Below are 21,360 nucleotides of genomic sequence, written 5' to 3' on the forward strand. Positions count from 1 at the left end.
ATTTATTTATTTTTGGCTGCGTTGGGTCTTCCTTGCTGCGCGCGGGCTTTCTCTAGTTGCAGTGAGCGGGGGCTACTCTTCCTTGCGGTGCGCGGGCTTCTCATTGCGGTGGCTTCTCTTTGTTGTGGAGCACGGGCTCTAGGTGCGTGGGCTTCAGTAGTTGTGGCGCACGGGCTTAGTTGCTCCGCGGCATGTGGCATCTTACCGGACCAGGGATCGAACGCGTGTCCCCTGCGTTGGCAGGCGGATTCTTAACCACTGCGCCACCAGGGAAGTCCCCCAGGCACAAGTTATTTTATTTTTTAAAAGCAGGGATGAGGAAAGCTAGGAGGGGCCGAAATGTGAAAGCCACCCTCCTTGCGCCCTTCTCCCCCTTCCCAGTCCTCCCAAGCCCCAGGGCTCCCAGCATGTGGCGGGTAACAGGGACCTGGGCAGGGAATGCAGAGCAGGGAGGGGTGGTGAGAAGGGAGAACTTGCAGCTCCCGCTTTCCCGAGCTAAGCAGTACCAGGAGAGGAGGGGAGAGGGCCCGCAGGGCTCAGACAAAGCGTCCCGAAGAGGCCCATCGCCCGCTGGGCCAAGCAGCACAGCTGCTGGGAGGCCACCCACCCCGCCCTGGCAGGGCTTCTTTCTGAGAGAGAGAGAGGGTGGGCAGTGGGACTGCAGGCTGAGTGGCTGGCCCAGGGCTGCCTGCACCTCCGCCGGACAGGCTCACAGGCAGGTTCTCGCCTTCCGGCAGGACGGAGACAAGGCGTATGTTACTTCGGAAGCAAACTCCCCAGGCGACGCCCGTGCTCCTGCGCTGACAGCCCTAACAGCGTATAATCCAAAACTCCTTCCTCCCTGATTCTGAAAACCAATATAGGATTTTTGTGAAAACAACCAAAAAAACCCCGAAACCAAACAATCCTCCTCCCTCATTCACGGCAGCAAGCGTGTGGAAGGGAACCTGGGTGTGCTGGAGACCAGGAAGGCCCCAGCCCCAGGCTTTGTTAGGATGTCCCGGGAGGACTGCAAGTGTCACCCTGGCTCCTGGGTGTCCCTGTCTGAGCCTGTGCCACCATGCACTGTGGCTGTGCACTAACTTGTCTATAAATTCCGGAAGGAAGGGACTGAATCCTCCTTGCTCACCTGTGTGTCCAGCACCGAGCCCAGGGCCTGGCAGGCAGCAGCCTGAAAGAATATCCCAGAACTGCCCAGGTGGAAGCCTTGATAGAAGTTGCAGAGGGATTCCTTCCACTGGCTCTGGAGGGGCCTGGGCTGACCAGACCGAGAATTTCACGGTTCTATGTTCAATTATTTAGCTCCAGCTGAAGTGACTAAAAAAAACCCCTTGAACAGGTCTAAAAAACAGCAGGCTCCACAGGAAAGGGAGAAAATGTCAGTGCAGCGTGGGGGGCTGATGAGAGGTCTGTCTGAACCTGAGAGCTGCAGGGGACCTGGAAGAAGTTACCTCATCCACCTGGAAGTCTAGACTCAGAGGCGTGAAGGGAACACAGTTGCCAAAAAAATCTCCCCCAAAGAAGGCCTCATCCATTCTGCGGCCTCTTAACCCTAACCATTGGGAAGTCCTTTCTTACATCTTAATTCTTTCTGAGATGGATACTGGTAGGAAAAAGGACTCATGGACTTGACTTTCTGGACACCCCTAATCTAAGAGGGGAAATATGAGTGGCTTGTTAGAGTCATGATGATACACCACCATCACCTCGGATCAGCACAAACAGATCTAAGTTTGTAATCTTAGCTCCCAGTCTGTCTCCTTCTGGTACGTTTGGGAGGCACTGAGGGATGAAAGGACAGCCTTTGAGGTCAGACACTCAGGCTCAGATACTGATTTAATGGTTTCGAGCCTGTTTCCTGACCCACAGCCAGGAAGACCACACTTACTTGAAAGGGTTATTCTGAGGATTAAGCTGAGACCATGCATGTGACACAGCAGTCCTGATACCAAACATCCTCCACAGAGGCCTGGCCCTGCTCGGCTTCTTTTTTTTTTTAGTAAATTTATTCATTTATTTATTATTTATTTTTGGCTGCATTGGGTCTTTGTTGCTGCGTGCGGCTTTCCCTAGTTGCGGCGAGCGGGGGCTACTCTTCATTGCGGTGCGCAGGCTTCTCATTGCAGTGGCTTCTCTTGTTGCGGAGCTCAGGCTGTAGGCGTGCGGGCTTCAGTAGTTGCGGCACACGGGCTCAGTAGTTGTGGCTCACGGGCTCTAGAGCGCAGGCTCAGCAGTTGTGGCGCATGGGCTTAGTTGCTCTGTGGCATGTGGGATCTTCCCGGACCAGGGCTCGAACCTGTGTCCCCTGCATTGGCAGGCAGATACTTAACCACTGCACCACCAGGGAGGGCCCTCTGCTTCTTAATAGCAGCACCATCTTCACCAAAGTCCACCTCTGCAGCACCTTCTTCTCCCTCCCTTCCTTCTCCACCTCACACTCACCCTGTCCTTTCTCCCTTCAAGATGCCCATTTGTCTCCTCCTCTCCATTCCTGAAGGTGCCACCCCAGGCCCACCCCTTCACTCCTCCTTCCCGGAGCGCCTGCCTCGCCATCCTGCCTTCTGCTGCTGCTGCCAAAAACAGCACTTTCCTGATCTTACTCCTCTGCCCAGAACGGGCATGGCCCCCCGCTGCTCACGGAAGGGAGTCCCAGCACCTAAGCTGGATGCTTAAAGTTGCCCCATCATTAACCAACCGATACATATTGCCTGAGTGAGTGTCTACATCGGCCCTGCACTGGGCTGGGCCCTAATCAGGGGAGATCTGTCAGGCGACTTTACCTTCTTTCATTTACCCATTAAATATTTATTGTGCACTGACTGCGTCACAGGTCCTCAGTTAGGCACAACGGGGATCTCAACGGTGTATGAGAACCACGGACGGTCCCTCAAGGGCCTTATGATTTTACAGACAGGCCAAGCACCCCAACATGGACATGCGGCGGTTTATGATTACACGCCACGAGAGCAATCGAAGGCACTCAAGTCTGGAGTAGAGGCAAGAGCGCTGGAGAGTGACTTCCTAGAGGGAACGGAGCTGTGTGTCTCCGAGCAAGTATTTAACTGTCTGGGGCCTCATCTTTCTCACACAACTGAGAGGAAGCTGGACTAGGTAAAAAGTCTGCTCTGCAGTTTCAGGGGACAGAACTAAATTCAGAGTGGGAATCTCAGGCAGGCTCCCTGGAAGAGGTGGTATCTGAGTGGTGACAAGAACTGAAGAGTGGGGAAGGCCAGGCCCTGCTGAGGGACAGTAGTTTGGGTTTGGATGTTGAGTGTGAGATGTTAGGGGATGCACAGAAGTAAATGTCTAACAGGCAGCTAGAAACAAGGGTCTGGAGGTGAAGATTTAGAGGACGTCTGTGAGTGTGAGACACGGTGTCCAGGGTGAGTGCACAGGGAAAGAGGACTAGAAGGGCCAAGGCCAGCCTCTTGGAGGAAGGGCCACGTGCCGCACACCGGCGAACAGAACAGACAGCAGAGGGGAGGCGGTCAAAGAGGACTGAGAGAAATGCCACTGGCCTTAGCACTGGGGGAGCCGCTGGGCATCCCTGTGGCAAGTGCAGCTGTGAGAGCAGGAGGCAGACAGCGGGGGCTGGGGGAGGCGGGGTGATGAGGAAGTGAAGGCTCGGGGTGCAGCACCCTCTCTGGAGAAGTCTGACTTTGAGAGGAAGGGGGAAAAGCAGAGGAGGCAGCAGGGTCAGACACAAGGGTTTGCAAAATAGGGAAGCTCTCTCATGCTTAAGAGTTATCACATGACCCAGCAATTCTACTCCTAGGTAGATACCCAAGATAATTGAAAACATATGAACACACAAAAATCTGTACATAAAATGTTCATAAAATCGGGGAGGGAAGAAGACAAAAAGAGAGGAGACTGATGATGCCTGACGAATTCATTTTTTAAATGATATACACGTGTGCGTATGTATTAGTATGTAAACTGTATCTTCCACTGGATTACAGCAATGATCAAATACAACAGTGCCTATTTCTCCCTGACACACATAGCCAAGGATTCAGAATGCCCAGACATGAGTAATACCACAGTTCAAACACGATTTATGCATTGATCTGGCTTTAAATGTGGGCCCTTCGAATATCTGCCTGTCCGTGTGCCTGGCCACCCTCTTTGATGATGATCTAGGAGAGGCACCCCCAGAGGGAGGTGCTCTGCTGCTGGGAAGCCCCCAGGAGGCCCTGGTCGCCTCTGTGCACAGGCATAGCTCTGTCGCGATGCTACTGTCGGCCTTCTCCGGCTCCTTCCCTTGGTGCCCAGACTCTTTGTTCTCAGCAGCCCGGTTCTTGTCCAGCCAGCTGCTGGGAGGCGGAAAGGGGTGGGGACAAGGGTGCGGGTGACTAATGAAGGAGGGAGAGAGAAGGACCGGAAGAGATGAGACTTGAAGAGACACTGGTCTGTTGAGGTTAAAGAGGAAGGAAGATGGGGGAGCTCCATGAATACCGAATGACCTTGACTTAAATGATTATGTGGGAGGGAAGATCATCTGCCAAGTAGGAGTGTGGGGCTTGAGGAATGAGGTGGAAAAGCTTGGAATAGATGCTACACAGGGTGCTTTAGGGTATGTAAGAATCCTAGGGGGCTTCCCTGGTGGTGCAGTGGTTGAGAATCTGCCTGCCAATGCAGGGGACACGGGTTCGAGCCCTGGTCTGGGAAGATCCCACATGCCGCGGAGCAACTGGGCCCGTGAGCCACAATTACTGAGCCTGCGCGTCTGGAGCCTGTGCTCCGCAACAAGAGAGGCCGCGATAGTGAGAGGCCCGCGCACCGTGATGAAGAGTGGCCCCCGCTCGCCGCAACTGGAGAAAGCCCTCGCACAGAAACGAAGACCCAACACAGCCAAAAATAAATAAAAAAAAAAAAAAAAAAAAAAAAAAAAAAAGAATCCTAGGATCCCACTCCAGAGATTCTGATTTAGCACCATAGGTCTGGGGTGAGGAGCAGGAATCTGTATGTTTAACAGATCCCCTGGGTGATTCCAATGCAGAGGGTCAATGGACCCATTCGGAGAGACTGAGCTACTCTAGGGAGTTAATAACAGGTGAATGGAAGGTACAGGACTGTCGGTGAGCAGCAGGGATCTGAGTGGAGTCACGGTGGTGGAGTGCTACCGCCCTCGCCTACAACAGCTCGGCAGCAGCTCCGTCTGCACTGACTCAACTCATGCCCCCTTTTTTCTATGTTCATGTGGCCAACCCTCCCTAAAAATGACCCTTCTTGTCAGCCAAGCCAAATCTCAAGGTTTTTGTTTGTTTGTTTGTTTGTTTTTTGGTTTTTTTTTTTTCAAGAAATCTTTTCTAGCCACTCTAGCCCACCACAAGCTATCCAACCCATGAACTTCAACCTCAATTTCACATATTAATCTCATCCATTAGACTGATCAACGAGTTCAGCAAGGTTGCAGGATGCAGGATCAGTATATGAAAACCAATTCTATTTCTATATACTACAATGAATGATTCAAAAAGGAAATTAAGAAAACAATTCCATTTATTTACAATAGCATCAAAAAGAATAAATCGAACCAAAGAAGTATGAAACATGTACACTGAAAACTGTTAAAACACTGTTCAAAGAAATTAAAGAAGCTCTAAGTAAATGGAAAGCTATCTCGTATTTACGGATCAGAAGACTTAGTATTGTTAAGACCTACACATTCAGTGCACTTCTATCAAAATCCCAGCTGTTTTTTGTTTTGCAGAAATTGACAAGCTTATCCTAAAAATCATATGGAAATGCAAGGGATCCAAAAGAGACAAGAAATCTTGAAAAGGAAGAATGAAGTTAAAGGACTCACAATTCTCAACTTAAAAACTTACTATAAAGCTACAGAAATCAAGACAGCGTGAGAAAACAAAAAAAGATACCGTGATACTGGCATAATGATAGACATATAGATCAATGGACTGGAATTGAGAATCCAAAAATAAACTCTTAAATTTGTGGCCAATTGACTTTCAACAAGAGTACCAAGACTGGGACTTCCCTGGTGGCGCAGTGGTTAAGAATCCGCCTGCCAGTGCAGGGGACACGGGTTCGAGCCCTGGTCCAGGAAGATCCCACATGCCGCAAAGCAGCTAAGCCCGTGCGCCACAACTACTGAGCCTGCACTCTAGAGCCTGTGAGCCTCAACTACTGAGCCCTCGTGCCACAACTACTGAAGCCCATGCGCCTAGAGCCCGTGCTCCACAACAAGAGAAGCCACCGCAATGAGAAGCCTTTGCACTGCAACGAAGAGTAGCCCATGCCTGCCGCAACTAGAGAAAGCCTGCACACAGCAACGAAGACCCAACGCAGCCAAAACGAAATAAAATAAAATAAATTTATTTAAAAAAAAAAAAAGAGTACCAAGACCATTCAATAGTCTTTTCAACAAATGGTGCTGGGACAACTGGATATCCATATTTAAAAGAATGAATTTGGACCCGTATCTCATACCATACACAAAAAATTAACCCAAAATGGATCACCTAAAAAGGTAAGAGCTAAAACAATAAAAAAAAAAACAAAAGAAAACACAGGAGTAAATCTTTGTAATCTTGGATCAGGGAATGGTTTCTTACATATGACACCAAAAGCACAAGTAACAACAACAAAAAAAAGGTGAACTGGACTTCATCAAAATCTAAAACCTTTGTGTTTCAAAGAATAGCATCAAGAAAGTGAAAAGACAACCCACAGAATAGGAGAAAACATTTGCAAATTATATATCAGCGATAAGGGACTTGTGTCTAGATAAAAGACATATCTGATAAGGGACTTGTATCCAGAATACTAAAAGAAACTCAAGAATAAAACAACAACAATAAAAAAGAGAAATAACCCAACTTAAAAATGGGCAAAGGATCTGAATAGACATTTCTCCAAAGAAGATATACAGGGGTCAATAAGCACATGAAAAGATGTTCTACATGAGTCACTAGGGCAATGCGAACCAAAACCACAAGACACCACTTCACACCCACGAAGGTAGCTATAATCACAATGACGGATAATAACAAGCACTGACGGGGATCTGGAGAACCTTGAACCCTCATACATTGCTGGTGGGAATGTAAAATTGTGTAGTCACTTTGGAAAACAGTTTAGCAGTTCCTCAAGATGTAAAACAGAGAGTTATCACATGACCCAGCAATTCTACTCCTAGGTAGATACCCAAGATAACTGAAAACATATGAACACACAAAAATCTGTACATAAAATGTTCACAGCAGCTTTATTCATAACAGCCCAAAAGTAGAAACAATCCAGTGTCCATCAACTGATGAATGGATGTGATATATCCATTTATGGATATTCCACTAACATGATATTCCAATAATGGAATATTATTAGGCAATAAAAAGGTATGAAATAATGATACATGCTATGGCATGGATGAACCTTGAAAACATTATGCTAAATGAAAGAAGACAGTTAAAAAAAAAAAACCCACATATTGTAAGGCTCCATTTATGTGAAATGTCTATAATAGGCAAATCCATACAGACAAAAAGTAGATTGATTAGTGGTTTTCAGGGGCTGGGAAAAGGGAGGAATTGTAGTGACTGCTAATGGGTACTGGGTTTTATTTGGGGCTGATGAAAATGTTCTGAAATTAGATAGTGGTGATAGCAAGTCTGTGAATACACTAAAAACCACTTTAAAATACTTTAAAAGGGTGAATTTTGTGCTATGTGAATTATATATCAATAGAGCTGTTACTAAAAATAATAATCCCAAAGCCCCTCTCATAATGCTCAGTAAATTATTGATTAGTGACAATTTCCATTCTAAGAAAGCTACCCTACTAACATGAAAGGGAGCCCCCCAAAGTGCTTCTGGTCTAATAACACATGTGAAAAAGTCCTGAGACAGACACAGACAATGATAAAACATAACCGTGTATATGATATAGAATTAGGCAACCTGGTTTCTATTCTTGGCTCTGCTGCTAACAGGCTGTGTGTCTGGGGGCAAGTCACTTAACCTCTCTGGGTTCCCTTTCAACAAGAAAACTTTCCAGTTCTAACTCTATGATTCTAAATGCTCAAGTCCACACTCCACGAAGCTGCCAACCGGATGACTATGTATTACTTCCTTACTGTGTGCCAGGAGTTGTGTTAGGCTCTGGAAAACAGCAATGAGTAAAATGGGGCAGTCCCTGCCGTAAGGGTGTTTCCGTTCTGATGGGGGAGGCAGACACTAAACAACTCTACAATTCTTTAATTATAACTGTGGTACCGCTCATGTGCCACAGAGAAGCACAGGGTGCTAAGAGAACAAACTTGACCAAGTCTGGGGAATCAGGGAAAGGCGCTACTAAGGACGACATATTTAAGCTGGGGTCTAAAAGCCTTCCCAGGACCCTCTGAGCAATGAATGCTATTATCTGTCCCATCCCTGTGGCCCTTATCTTGACTACCTCGTGAGATCTCCCACATTTTCTGTCTCACAGATCTCTTTCATTGCCCACTCTCCCCATATCCCTCTAATAATTAAACAGCTAATAGTTTTTGAGCATTTTCTTTGGTCCTGGTACTGCTGAGCACTTCAGAAGTATAATCTCACAGCAAACTCTAAGGTAGGTGCTTATTGGCATATTTATTTCACAGGGAAGGAAGTTTAGAGCAATTAAATGACATGCCCAGGATTACACACAGCCAGGAAGTGATGAAGCCAAGGTTTGACCTCAGAAGTTGACTCCCAGGCCTGCTTTGCCCTGATCAAAGCTCCTGTTGCCTAAGGGACCACGTTTTCAATCATTAGATCCCTTTCTTGCCCTAGTCATAGCTCATGAGTCCAAGAGATGGGCTCCTGGTCCAAAGGTAGCCAGTCCAAGACCAAGAGAAGGAACGAACGAGGGCAAATTTCCCTCTCAGCCATTCCAACTAAAACCCAGAGGGAAGATGCCAGGTAGGTACCTGGAGAGTCAGGGCTGCAGAGGCCATTCTTATCTCAGTAAAGGAAAGCAGAGGCTGTTTGTGAGCCGAATGGAGGGAGAGGGAAGTGGCGGGGAGACCTGACTGGTGCTCCCTGTGCGCCCTGGTGCTACCATGACCCAGCTCCACCCTACATTTCCATCTCCAAGGAACTGGCTATGTATGCTGCATGCAGTTCATGTGCTCGGACTGCGGTGAGACTCTGGACCTTGAATTAAATAAAAATCAACAGTGAGAGCCAGCGCTGTTCTAAGAGCTTTACACATACCACTGAATTTAACCCCACAAAACTCCACGACATTGATACTATTATGATTCTCATTTTACACATGAGTGAACTGAGGCTCAGTGAAGGTAAGTAACTTGCCCAACAGCTAATTAAGTGGCAGAGCCAGGATGTGAATGCGTGTAGCCTGGCTCCAGAGTCTCTGCTCTAACTATCCCTTTACTCACCCTCACTCGAGCAGGTTCCCTACAACCGAACAAGCCAGATCGCAACATCACTATTTAACTTTTCTCATGATTATGTCTCATCTCCCCAAGTAGAAGAGAAGCTCTTTCAGGGCAGGAACCATGCTCAGGTGATATCTGGGTACCATCTGGTATGAGAGCTCTGCAGACTTGCGCTGATATAGGTGCCCAAATGTTTTATTATATTACCTGGGCAGCTTGGAATCTGTACCATACGCAAAATCACTTTTGTTGCATTGTGAACACGTGGAGTGACAGTCTGTGGCTACTTTCTTTCACTCATTGGGGTTTATGTTACTAAGCATTTCTTATCCTCCATATATTTTATACATTAAAACTCTATAAAGCCTTCAGTTGGTGGACACGTTGCGGAAGGCAGCATAGAAGTGTTGGAATCAATTACTGAAGGGTGGGGCTCTGAGCCACCTGACAGACCCCCTCATCCAGGTCAAAAACTGCCAGAGAGATGTTACATGGCACCGGGCTTTACGTCATATGATGTCATTTACGATTTATAATTGTACGTGTTCAGGTATGAAGAGACAGCAGTGATGTAATCTGCAATAACTCTCCGGGTAGATGTACCTCCAGGTGCAATACAAAGGACCGCGTTCCACACGCGCATTTCATCCCGACACGCACGTGCACACACGCAGTGACATGCAGCTCACGCAGGATGCTGCCCTCGCACAACTCTCGAATCGCCTGGCGCCTATTCCTGTTTTCCTTACAGCACCAGGTGCATTTCTAAGTACCTGTGAGGTGCTCAGATGCTTGTTGATTTAACCTTTAAATGCCAGCAGAGCAAGGTAGAGGTGGGTTTGGTCAAGGAAAGCGTTCTGCAAGAAGTGGAGGATAAAGAAAAGAGCTGGAGGGGCTGGAGGGAGAGAAGAGGTGCCGAGCTGGGTGGGTAAAGAGGAGACACGCAGCCGGAGGCGGGGCAAGGGGGCAGACGGAATGGGCTGTCCCTTCAGACTCTTCTCCTCTAAGTCCCCCTTTAATGATTTCGAGTGAGTTAGTCTCCCCAGCTGTAGCCCGAAGACTTCCTGAAAGGCACTGCCTTGCGCTTCGGAATCTCCCCAGCATCTGACATGCTATGTGCTCGATAAAAGTCAGCCAAACAAAAGGACTGGGCACAGAGCCCTGATCCATCCCAAGGCGCCGACCTGCACCTTCGTCGTGGGCTCTGCTCACCAGGACTAGCCAGGAGAGAACTGGGCACAAGCTGGCCTTGGGCTCTTCCTTCCTTGCTCTGCGGACCCTCAAGGGGCTCCCTGGATCCCCCCACCAGCTCGTATCTGGAGAAAGCACAAGGGGAAGATGGCGAACAGAGCTCCGAAAGACAGCAAGGCAGTTACTCTGACCCTGGTCAGCACCAACTGGCATTCTCCTTTTCCTTCTCTGGAAACCAAGGCATCATTTTAATGCAGTAGTACTGACTGAGATTAGGTGAAAAAGGAACGCTGTGACTATTTCCCAAGAGAAAAACGTGAAAGAGTTTATGCATTAATGTTTGAGGACTGGCTGGGATGGGGTGGCAGCGGGGAAAATAATAACTGAAGCTCAAGGACGGGGAGCCGTGAGGCACGGCTGCAGGACACGGGAAGGAGAGAAGGAGAAAACCCCAACTGCTCCCTCACAATTAGTTTGTGGGTACCTAGAAATGTACAGGAGCAGTCTGGGGTCACGGTGGAATCAGGATGAAGGGGTGGGTGACAGAAGGGGCAAAAGGAGGCCAGCCCCTCAGGTTTGGGGTCATTTCTTTCATTCATTCATTTATGGCTGCGTTGGGCCTTCGTTTGGGGTCACATTTCTATCTATCTGTCTATCTATCTATCTATTTATTTATTTATGGCTGCGTTGGGTCTTCATTGCTGGGTGCGGGCTTTCTCTAGTTGCGGCGAGCAGGGGTTACTCTTCGTTGCAGTGCGCGGGCTTCTCATTGCGGTGGCTTCTCCTGTTGCGGAGCATGGGCTCTAGGTGTGCGGGCTTCAGCAGTTACGGTGCGTGGGCTCAGCAGTTGTGGCACGCAGGCTCAGTAGTTGTGACTCGCGGACTCTAGAGCGCAGGCTCAGTAGTTGTGGCGCACGGGCTTAGTTGCTCCGCGGCATGTGGGATCTTCCTGGACCAGGGCTCGAACCCATGTCCCCTGCATTGGCAGGTGGATTCTTAACCACTGCACCACCAGGGAAGTCCCGGGGTCACATTTCTTGAAGTGGTCCAGAGCTGGCAGATCAGACCCTCAGCCCCAGGGCTGTTCCACCGATAACACCTCTTCTAACCACATGCGTCCCCCTGTGCTGCTTCAGATCGTCCACCTCCAAGTGGGGAGAGACGTGTGTGCTGTGTCTGCTCTGCACACAGATGAAATCCCCTGAGGGGTACAGGGGTTTTTGAAGTATCTAACAAATGCAAACTGTCATTATCAATATTTGCAGCATCTTTTTAAACTGCCTGCCAAAGACTGCCTTCTTAAACCTTGGGTCTACCTTCTAGGAGCTTATAAATCAGACACTAACACAGAGAATTAACATGTGGAGAAGAGTTACATATGCTAAAACATCAGGGGTAAGATTGCTTGTGAGGCAACTGTAGGAGAAGCAGGTCGGATAGGAAAATCTGTCCCCCGCTTTTTCTGCTGACCCATGAGTCTTAAAGTTACAGGATTTCTGAGCTGGAAGGGCCCATCCATTAAGAATTCCAGGAGATTCTAGGAGGCTGCTGGAATGGTAGAAAGAACTAGAAAGACCTAGAACTCTAAAGCTTGGGAAGGGCTGAGAATCCTTGGGAAAGAGACAAGGGAAGGTCTGGTCTCTCCGGTGCTTCAGGCCCAGCAGTGACTATTCACTGGGATATGCCCTGGCAGGTCCTCCTACTGAAACCAGTGTGGTTCCCTAACCCGGGCAAGGTGCCATCCTACCCCAAATGGGGGAGCACTGCCAGGAGGCGGGTGCCAGTGCCAGGGTCGGGGGGATAGGAGGACAAGTGCTGGGGAGGGGGGCCACAGCCCCACCTCCCCCTATTGCCGAGCACACCAGGACTCCACAGAGGACCACAGACTCAGAGAAACCTGTGATACAGATGGGGGACGGGAAAAAGAACCGCGGGGCCACTAGGGGAAGAGAATGGGAACTTGCGGTCCACAGAGGGAACCAACGAGAGCTGGCAGGATGGAGTCCGGAGCCAAACCACCCTCTTGCCTGGAAGAACGGGGCTGCCAGAGCCTGTGGAGCCTCTATTTATCTAGTACTGAGACTAGGCTGGCTTGAGAGGCCCTCCCGCCCTCCCCCCCTGAGGAAAACAATAGGCCTGTTTTCCTGAGCTCTTCCTGTGACCCAGCAGGCCCACACAAAGAGGAAGAGGGGGGGCAAAGGCAGGGCTGGTACCAAGGCACAGCCTGGGGGAGGGGGACCTTCAATCTGCTAGAAGCTCATCAGCGGCCTCAAAACCACCCCCCAAACACCAACCATCTAAGCACTAAAACACTGACTGCCATACAAATGCAGCTTTAAACCCCATCCCTTAGTCCCACTACCAACCAGATCACTAACCCTAAACCCCTTCTATCGGAGCCGCCACCAGAAAACGGCAGACAGGTTTCCCCAGCAGCTCGAATCCCACAGAGATGCAGGCACACTCAGTGCTGGCAGAGATGGTGGGGGGGGTGGGGGCGGGGGCGGGTGTTCTGGTGGAGGGTGGACACTGGATGCCCTTCAGTTAGCTGTGAGCAGCTATATAAAGGATGTGCGTATATGTATGCACAGGAGAAGAAATATGGGAGGGTGTGTGTTTCGGAGAAAGAACGTGGGTTAAGAGGAGGCAAATGGGAACAAATGTGTGGGCTGGGGGTAGGGAAGTGGCAGGAAAAGTTTCATCAGGTCACCTCTTCCTTCATCCCCAAGCAGAGAAAGCAGACACAGCCCCAAGGACCCAAGGGGTCCAGACGCCTGCCTCTGTCAACAGAAGGTGGCCCTCCGAGGCCTGAGTCGGCCTCCATCTACCCTCTGCCAACCCAGGGAGTGTGTCGTGTTACCCCCATTCCTACCCCAAGGGCTCAGTATGGAAAGCGGGCCCAAGGCCAAAGCATAAAGACAAATACTCCCGTGGGAAAAAGGAAGCCGGCAGAAGGATCGTCATGGCACCTCCTCACTGAGCCAACAAACTGGACGGAAGAGAGCTCAAAAGGGAGGTTAAAAACCTCCTCAATTCCCCAGTGTCCACAACGTCCAGTAATAAACTGGACGGCCTTCAAGAAACTCCTTTTCCAGCTTTCATTACTCTCTAAAACTGACACTCCACTCTGCTCTGGATAAGCCTACCCCTCACACTGCGGAACTGAATTGCATCCTTTTATTCTGGTTCCACACTGTGAAGTACTAGTCCTCTGTTTATCGGCAGATTTGAAGTATTTTTACAGGCAAGGAGTGCAGGAGGGGAGGAAATCAAGTATGCCCTGGGAGTAGAGGGGCGGGAAAGAAACCAGGAGAGATATTTATGTGCTGGCAGAAGGGTAGTTTTTAAGTCACTCCTCCTGGGTCTCTACGCCAGAAGGACATACACACGAACATGAACGCGCGCGCGCACACACACACACACACACACACACACACACACACACACACACACACACACACAGAGATACATGCAGAGGCAGAAGCAAGTCCAGACCCGACACACACATAGACACAAATACCATGCTGATCAGAAACCAGTAAGAGCAGACAGGAGCCCTGCCTGAGTCGGGCTGGGAGCAGTTCCCCTGCACACCCCAATGCCCAGGATCCCCACAGACACGGCTGCCCCAGACACAGGCCCTGGGCTGGGGGCTTTATCCAGACCAGAGGTCTTCATGGATGGAGAGGCCCACAGGAGGTGGGTAGCAGGGAGCTAGATGAAGAAGCAGAGGAGAGAAAGACAGGCAGTAGGGGAGACAGGGGAGGAGAAGAGGGGCCCAGAATTCAAGCAGCCTTGTGCTGGTTCTAAAATGGCCGCAAGCAAGGCAGGGGACAGATGGTCTCTTTCTGATGCTAAGCTGGAGAAGTGGGGAAAGGGAAAGGGAAAAAATTACCATTGCAGTCAGAAATTTTAAAATAAACCAAAAAACCTAAAAGATAAACAGCCGGCTTCTGAGGTTTCGCCTGCCTCCAGAACCTAAGGGAAAACAGAGAACTGCAGGCCTGTGGGGACAACCCCCAGCCTCAGGTCTGAAGACTGCTGGAGGTCATTCTAGCCATCCCCCTGCCCAGAGCCGGAAGATCTTGGAAAGTCTTCCAGGCAGCTGAGGTGGTATCTTCCCTTTACCTCTCTGATACTCACTTCTCAGGTCTCAACTTTTTAAGGCCTTTGCGTTTAAAATGTTACAAGCTATCAGAGTTTGACCTTGGCTCTGCCACAAGAATCAGTCTCTGTAACCAGGAGAATCAAGTTCACCACCTCCCAGCTGCTGCCACTGCTGCCATCAGCCAATCACCTAGCTCTCCACAATCTACAGGTGCTTTCACAGTCATTATCTCATTTGTGCCTCTGACCTGTAGGGAAGCCAGGCAGGAATTATTACCCCATTTCACAGATGAGAAAACCAAGGCTCCAAGACGTTAAGTGTTTTCAAAGTGGAACCTGGTTAGTCTTCTGATGGCAAATCCAAGGAGGCACGGCACACACACCCCAGAGCTTTGTCCACTGGATTCCATTTGCCTTCTGTGGGCCAAAGAGGTTCTTCCTTAAGCTCAGATCTGACTGCCTTACAGCTGATGATCCCAGGGATGGTTAATCTGGAGCCCTGCCCGTTCCCATTCTGAGGTCATTTGTTCCTTGCTGGTGTGGGGAGGAGGCAGAGGAGCAGGAATGCACTCTACTGGATTTCTCTCGGTTCTTCTAATACTCCTTGCCCCTTCTCACCTCTGGGTCTTCGTACATGCTGTCCACCCTTCCAAGGGCATCTCTCCCCTCCCCTTTACCTGCATGCCCCATGCCCATCCTTCCAGACCTCAACACAGACATCACCTCCTCCAGGAAGTTTCCCTGACTATCCTGCTCCCACAGTACTCTGTACGGCCCCTTTCATGGCACCAATTACATTTTTGTGATTGATTCTTTAATTGTCCGTCTTCTGTAAGACTAAGCCTTAGAGGTCAAGGCCACATTCAATACCCTTCTGTTGAATGAATAAATATAGAAACAAAAGCATGTTGGTGTTATCCAGAAGAACCATCCCCTTTCCCTCCTGCAATGGTTTCTAACACTAGGTTTTGGGTTTATCTCCATTTTTCCAAAATAATCCACAAATATTCACTTAAAAGCAATGTACTAGGGCAGCTACTAAAAGTGAATCCTCTTTTGTTATGTGAGTCAGAGCTCCCTAATTTATATACTTGGTAAACATCTATTACTAGAAAGCGGACTTTCTTAAGGCACAAACTCCTATATAGCTGGCTAAACCCAAATGAAAACATTAATAAGGACCCAAACACCGCAGGAGGCAACAGGACAAGAAGAGGTAAAGGGGAAGGTTCCTGAAGGAGAAAAGAGCGAAGCATTTTGGAAAGGAGAAAGAAGTGGGCAGAGGCTGGGTTAGGTGAAGGGCAGAAGAAAGACGCATCTTAGACAACTTAAAAGAAGGTTCAAAAGTATAAGAGGATAACTCGGGGAAATATTTTCTTAGCTGAAGCAGAAAGGCAGCCAGGAGTCTAGTAATATAGAATGATAGGGAACGGTTAGGGTTTATACCTCACTAGGAATCAGAAGGCCTGGGCACTGGTTCTGATTCTTTCATGTAATGGAGGCAAATCAGCAAGTCACTTAAGCTCCCAGAGCCTCTTTTCCTTACCTACCCAACCCTATCCCACAAGAGTTCACGGATGTAAAAACATTTTGATATCCACAAAGTGCTACAAATTTGCACAGTCATTATGAAGAGACTTGCCTCCCATAGAGCAAGAAAAACACTGTCAAAAGGTGATTTACCAAGACTGTTGGTGTTACTGGGATTTAGAGTGAAAAGTGGCAGCCGGGAGAAAAGAAACAAGGTAAAAAAGTAGAATTGTGAGGAGGGCAGGTGAGAGAGAAGGGAGAAAAAAAAAAGAACGATGACCTTGGAGGTAGGGCTGAAAGGGGTGGGGGGAGGGGTGTGGTCCCTGGGAAGCAGACGCTCGGGAGAGTAAGGGCAGAGCGCGGAAGCAGGCGGCTGGAAGGGGGAGATGTCAAGGCCGTTCAGGCTGGCAGACACCAAGCTCACGGAGGAGGACAACAGTAATCAGGGGCTGGGTAATAATAAGGCTTCTCCCTGCTGGTTTTCCACTGCAGCACAAACAAACCATTATACCTCATTGCCAACAGCCTCCTGGGGGAGTCAGGTGTCCCCAGATGCGAGGCAAGAGGCTGGAGAGCCTTCATGACCGAGAAAGCCTGTGACTTGTCTAACCCCTGTGTGGCTTCTATGTAATTCCAGATGGGAGACCAACCATGAGATACCATGAGAGAGGACTCAGGAAGGAAGGCTCTGACAGGGGACTATGAAAAGACACCTTGGAAGGAAGGGTGGAGGGAGCAAAGCTGAGTCAGTGGGGAGAAGAGCAGGTGGAGGGTGGGGCCCAGGGGGAGGGGGAGGAAGGACTAGTCATCTGCATCACAGACTTAGAAACGGTTACTCTCCAAAGGGTGGAGGCCACATACTCTCCGGCCCCACCAAGGACCAACTCAGAATAAATTACAGCCCAAAGGATATAGATGAGACAGAAGGAGGAATTTCCTGACCAGCAGGATGGAGCAAACATGCTCACGCAACTTTTCACCAGGCCCATCTCGCCTCTTTTTTTCCAAGAAACCTTCCCTGGCTGCATTCATGCCAACTTTAGGGCCCTGTGACCAGTTCATGCATTCATTCAACAAACATCAAGTGCCTGACAGATACTAGAATGTGGCAATGAACAAAACAGAAATGGACCCCTCCTTCGTGGAGCTTACAGGAAGCAGACATTAAAGATGCAATTACACAACTACATAAACTCAACTGTGATAGGCTATAAGAAAAAGTACAGGGCACTATTAGAAAGATTAAAGGGAGGTCATGATAGGGGTCGGGGGGGGGGGTCAGTAAAGGGCTGCTGGGGAAGTGATATTTATTCTGAGACCAAAAAGACAAGTCGGAGTTAACCGAGCAAAGGTCAGGGGTGGGGAAGGCCCAAGGCCCTGAAGCAGAAAGAGCATTTAGTCTCCAGGCAAGGCCGGTGAGGATCCTAGCGGCTAGGCGCCCCGCCTGAATCTGTGCCTTTCCATAAAGCACTTTGCACATTTTTGTGCGAAAGTCCTGTGTCTCACATCTGAACAAAGCCATGTATCCCCATCAGAATGTCCCCAAGGGTGAGGTGCAGGTTTCCCCCCCCTGGCTGACGGCTTCCTCTGGGTGGGCCCAGAGCTTTTACACAAAAGGGCACGCAGGGCCAGAGGGACTGCTCAGCCACTGCTGGAATTCCTGACTCAGGGGGCAGGACAAACAGGAGTTTCAAGTTCAGATACTAGATTTTGAAGTTGCTCTTTCTTCCAATGAAGCTGGAAGATGGTAGAAAACTCTAGGGTAGGGAAGGGGAAGCCAGGCCCACACCTGGGGACTTAGTGACTCACCCACCCACAGCCGTTAAGATTGCACTCAATACACTGGGTGGTTTTCTCTTTCCCAAATAAAATGTGAAGGAGGAGAGGAATGTTACCAGAACCTTTCTGGTAACTTTCATAAGAGACACCCTTTCTGGGCACTTTCACAAGAGAAATCATGTGGCTACCACCTATCTAATGAGCAGTTACCAAGCTAAGCAGTTTACTTACACTTTTATTTAACCCTTGAAACAGCCCTATTAGGTGGGTCTTGTTACCCTCATTTGACGAATGGCGAAAATGAGGTATGGGGGTAGTTATGACCTTGCCAGGGGTCACACAGTAGGTGACAGATCTGGGATTAGGATTCACATCTGTCTCCAACGTCTATGCTTTTGGGGGTGAGTGATGATGGGGAAGGCCTCACTATAGCAGGTCCCTCCCTATCTTCAAAGACCAAGTAAAAATGCCCTCTTCCCAGGTCAGTCCTCACTTGGTCTGCCTGCTCTTCCCTCGGCACTAACAGACTCAGGAAAGTCTAAGAAGTGCACGCACGTATACTGAAGTTCATACTTCAAATGGTCCTTCAGACCTTTTCCTGAACCTTCCCTTTGTTTTGTGTTCTTCCCGGATGCCCAGCCCCACGTCCACACCCCAACATCGCCCCACCCTGAGCTCTCCCCACAGTAGGTGCTTGTGTTTCCCAGACCAGCTGGGAGACACCACGCTCAGTTATCCCACCCTGACCGACCCCTCCCCCAGTATTGTTTCTCTCAACTCCCCCTCTGCCCAACTTCACACACAAAAGTGCACCTTTCCTTACATATACTACACTGCAAAGCACACATCTGGTCCATTCATGTGTTTAAGTCAGTGTTGAGAACAAACAGACCACCCCACACAGTAGGCACGCAAAGATATTTAGGAAGGAAGAGGGGAAAGAAAGGAGGAGGGGACTCTTGGATCTGGGGGACCTTAATTAAGGATTATCTGGTCCAGTAGTTCTCAAAGGCAATCTGCATCAGATCACCTGGGAAAACACACATACCAGGGCCCCACCCTGGACGGACTAAATCACCTCCGGAGGGCAGGGCCTGGGTACATGTAGGTTAAAAAAAAAAGCTACCCAGGTGATTCTGACTGAGCCTCTGATTAATAGCCACTGTTCTCATCCCCTTGTTTTGCAAGTAAGGAAACCAAATCCCAGAGAGATGACTCGCATCCTGTAAACTAGAGGGAACTGAAACAGGAACCACGTCTCCCAGCTCCTAATTCCACACTGGCTCTATGCATCACGTTGCCTCAACCCCAACAGCCCCTGTGTCAGCGGGCCTCCATCAGGGAGCTCTCTGGAGACATCAATATCACCCTATCTGAGCAGGTTACAAGGCCAGGGCGGGGGATCTGGGCAGCAGCGGGGGGCATTAATCATTGACTTGTGAAACACACCTCCTCTGCACAGATGCACCTTGGACTCCAGGCTGACCAAACACACATGAGCCCTTCGTGTCTGGTGGGGCCTGCACACTGCCGCAGAGCAGTACGAGTATCGGACGTCAGATCTAACTAGCTCTGGGACCCTGGCCTGCTGCTGGCACCTTTAGACATGTAAGATGGTCTATGGATGCTCTGCTTTAAACACAGGCACTTAAACCACTCTTTGCTTTTATTTATGATGGTGATGAAAACCATATCCAGGCAGGCACAATGCCAGACGGCGGGATAACAACTAGGGAAGGCCGTGTTTCCATGAGTCAGGGGGTGGAACGTTCCTTCATTCACACTTTGAGTACCAGGGGTGGGTGAACCAGGCTCAGCCCAAGAAAAACAATCAACCCCAATTCATACCTGGCTCAATCTAAGAAAGAAATAGGCTTTAGATTGTAGTGAGAGGGACTGAGGTGAGAAGGGCCACTGGGCAGACCCTGGAAGGTGACGCTGAATACATGTAGCTTCCTGGAAGCCTGTACACAGAAAACAGAGAGAAGACTATGAGTCCTCAGAACCTGGGATCCGACTCGAGGACAGGTGATCTAGGGAAACAGCCCTCAACAGGGGACCCTAAGTTGCCACCCCCAACCTACTGGCTAGAGGCCCCTGTGGCCTGGATCTTGACCTGTTAGGCCTCTCTATGACACAGGGCTCCCCTGCACTCCTCTCTTCCTGGGTGACTTGAGTGCTAAGCCTGTCTCTCCTTCCTTTTTCCTTCTTTCCCCATGAAGTTTGACGAGAAACTGTAAATTGTGTGGACGAAGTGAGGAGGCCGGGCAGGCCACTGAATTGGTCACCTCTATTCTAAGAAATCCAACTCAATTCTAGGTCATGCTTTGGGTCTGTCCAGGGGTGTGGACACCACAGAGGGATACAGCCTGACCCGGCTCCAAACTGTGCAGGCCTGGAGGCCCAGGAAGGTGACATCAAAGGGGCCTCAAAGGCTGCCCATGATTTCCCCAAGACATCTTTAGCAGCTAACCACCCCTTCCTCCTGTAAGAATCTAGGCCTTTTCTGTGGCCCATCATTCCACAGGAAAGAAGCTCCTGAGCTCATACTGCCTGATATTAAAAACCTACCCTCCCTTTGCTTGATGTCACCCATGAATGAGCTTTCAGTTCCTAATGATACATGAATATATGATGTTGAATAAAGCTTCCAGCCAAAGTTGCACCACTGGCCACCCCTCGGGAAAGGTGGAACACAGGAAGGACAGAGATACTCTACTGGGTCCAAGGTACTCATCTAAGGATGGTTTTCTTCTACTTCCAGGGAGACTCCCAGTTAACACATGAACCCCTCACACACAAACACAGAAATGTTGTTACCTTTTATTATCTTCAAGCCCTACATGATCTTCTTTCCACCTTCCTATAGCAGCTACCCACCAGACCCCCCGGATGAGACCTAAGAGCTGAGAACAAGCAAGATGATGAATATAAGTACAAGAGAACCAGAAAGCAAATGATAGCTGGGAGATGGCAAAAGGCGCTGAATATGGACGAGAAACCCTCCGCTTCTCTTTCCGCTGCCTAATTCTTTTGTGATTCCATGCAGCCATTTCATTTACAATCCTTGCACTGGAGCCAGGAGGGAGGGGGGTGTCCTGAGTTGGCTGATGACGCATGGACTTCTGAAACAGGTCACCTCACCTGACTCAACAAACAGTAAAAGCATCTGCTATGTCAGCCCTCTGCTCAGCTCTGCACACGCAGAAAGGGAGGAGACACAGGACGGTGGTTGCCAGGGGCTGGGGGAGGGGAATGGGGAGTTCACGTTTAACGGGGACAGAGTTTCAGTTGGGGAAGATGAAAAAGTTCTGGAGAGGGATGGTGGTGATGGTTGCACAACAATGCGAATGTACTTAATGCC

The 21,360-nt window shown here is 49.4% G+C and overlaps 1 protein-coding gene across 7 annotated transcripts in view; it reads right to left on the bottom strand.

Moving 5' to 3' along the window:
- MINK1 (misshapen like kinase 1) overlaps positions 1 to 21,360 on the bottom strand; it is a 50,482-nt gene that overhangs the window by 17,497 nt on the left and 11,625 nt on the right. The gene's annotated exons all lie outside the window — the stretch shown is intronic.

The sequence above is a fragment of the Eschrichtius robustus genome, chromosome 20 (assembly GCF_028021215.1).
Source record: "Eschrichtius robustus isolate mEscRob2 chromosome 20, mEscRob2.pri, whole genome shotgun sequence".
NCBI lineage: Eukaryota > Metazoa > Chordata > Mammalia > Artiodactyla > Eschrichtiidae > Eschrichtius > Eschrichtius robustus.